Source organism: Bison bison, unplaced genomic scaffold, assembly GCF_000754665.1.
Source record: "Bison bison bison isolate TAMUID 2011002044 unplaced genomic scaffold, Bison_UMD1.0 scf7180017864379, whole genome shotgun sequence".
Classification (NCBI taxonomy): domain Eukaryota; kingdom Metazoa; phylum Chordata; class Mammalia; order Artiodactyla; family Bovidae; genus Bison; species Bison bison.
In genome coordinates, this window is record NW_011494951.1 from 2,910,412 (window position 1) to 2,912,717 (window position 2,306).

Consider the following 2,306-nt stretch of genomic DNA (forward strand, 5'->3'; position numbering starts at 1 on the left):
ATGAACATTGGGGTACACGTGTCTCTTTCAATTCTGGTTTCCTTGGTGTGTATGCCCAGCAGTGGGATTGCTGGGTCATATGGCAGTTCTATTTCCAGTTTTTTAAGGAATCTCCACATTTTCTCCATAGTGGCTGTACTAGTTTGCATTCCCACCAACAGCGTAAGAGAACTGGAAAACTTTTAAGACCCATGACCATTCTGTGAGATTCAGTTTAGCAGAACTGAGGTAATATGTTCTGTAATTCCTCAGAACTAGACATGTGAAAAGGAATGCATTACAAATTCTATACACTGAACAGTGAGGGCCACACTGATGGCCCCTCCCTATTGTGGAAACCCCACTAGGACATCTATCATCCCAGTCACAACACGCTGTGTATGTATGTCATGGTCAATCCATATACTACATAGGTTTTTTTGTTTTTTGTTCAGTCACTAAGTCATGTCCCCATGGACTGCAGTACACCAGGCTCCCCTGTCCTTCACTATCTCCTGGAATTTGCTCAGACTCATGTCAATTAAGTCAATGATGCTATCTAACCGTCTCATCTCTGTCCCCCCTTCTTCTCCTGCCCTCAATCTTGCCCAGCATCAGGATCTTTTCTAATGAGTCGGCTGTTTGTATCAGGTGGCCAAAGTATCGGAGCTTCAGCATCAGTCCTTCCAATGAATATTCAGGGTTGAGTTCTTTTAGGATTGACTGGTTGGATCTCCTTGCAGTCCAAGGGTCTCTCAAGAGTCTTCTCCAGCACAATTTGAAAGCATCAGTTCTTCCATGCTCAATTATTTTATTTATAAATAAAAACATTAAAAAAAAAAACCTACAAGAAGTTCTTTTTTCTTCCCTGCATAATAATGTTAGAAACGCTCCAGGTCCCAACACACTGGATAAAGCCCAACACTGAGAACACTTCACACAGGAGGAGGAACCAATGGCGAATGGTCCCTCAAACCATAATTATAACTTTCGGTGGCTTATAAGCACTGTGACTAAATTCCACATCTAAGGCACACGTGAAGAGCATACACAGTCATAATCAAAGCCTTGCTGGCCAAGCCATCGAGTTTTATTGCAAGGACCTGGCCTCCTGTTCTCCTGGAGCTTCCCCGGGTACTGCTGTGCCAGCTCTTAGGAGCATGGTGTTCCCCTTCAGTCATCGTGCCCGATGACCACACAGGGACCCTCAGGACCTGCTCTGCAGGGCAGCTAGCACCCCCCTAGGGAAACACTCCCAGGAGGCGCACACTGGCTTGGGGTGTTGGGAAGAAGGTCGGTTTCATCCACAGCCTGGCAGAAACTGGAGTCAAACTTTAAATGAAAATCTACTGACAACTTGAAGACTGGTGATGGGTTCTTTTTTCAGGGCTGCTGTTAACAAAGTACTGTAAACTGAGGCTTCTTTTCTCACAGTTCTGATGTCCGAAGTATAAACGCCCCCCAACTTCAGAGGGAAGCAGGGCTCCGTCCCTCTGAAGTCTCCAGGGAGGGGCATTGCTCCAGCCCCCGCCTCCATCGTACATCAGTGGGTGGGCGTGTCTGTGTCTGTGTTTCTCGTCTTCTCTTGTGAGGAAACCAGTCATGTTGGATTAGGGCCCACCCTCCTTGGTGTCTGACTCTTTGCCACCCAATGGACTGTAGCCCACCAGGGTTCCTCTGTCCATGGGATTCTCTAGGTAAGAATAGTGGAGTGGGTTGCCATTGCCTGCTCCAGGGGATCTTCCCCACCCAGGGATCAAACCCGTGTCTCCTGTGGCTCCTGCACTGCAGGTGGATACTTTACCACTGAGCCATCACGGAAGCCCACTGCAGTTTGACCTCATCTTAACTAATTATATCATCAACAGCTCTATTTCCAAATAAGATTACATTTTGAGAGAGTTAGGGCTTTGACATATCTTTGTGGGGGACACATTCTGAGATAGGCTGGGACCTTGGACCCTCTCCTGCAGTGCTCGCACCTGGACAGATGTCTCCTCATCTCCTCTCCCACTCCTTGGGCAACAGAACACAGAGAAACTGCTGCTGCTGCTAAGTCGCTTCAGTCGTGTCCGACTCTGTGCGACCCCATAGACAGCAGCCCACTAGGCTCCCCCGTCCCTGGGATTCTCCAGGCAAAAACACTAGAGTGGGTTGCCATTTCCTTCTTCAATGCATTTAAGTGAAAGTGAAGTTGCTCAGTCATGTCCGATTCCTAGCGACCCCATGGACTGCAGCCCACCAGGCTCCTCCATCCATGGGATTTTCCAGGCAAGAGTACTGGAGTGGGGTGTCACAGACAAACTACAAGGGACTAAAGATAGTTG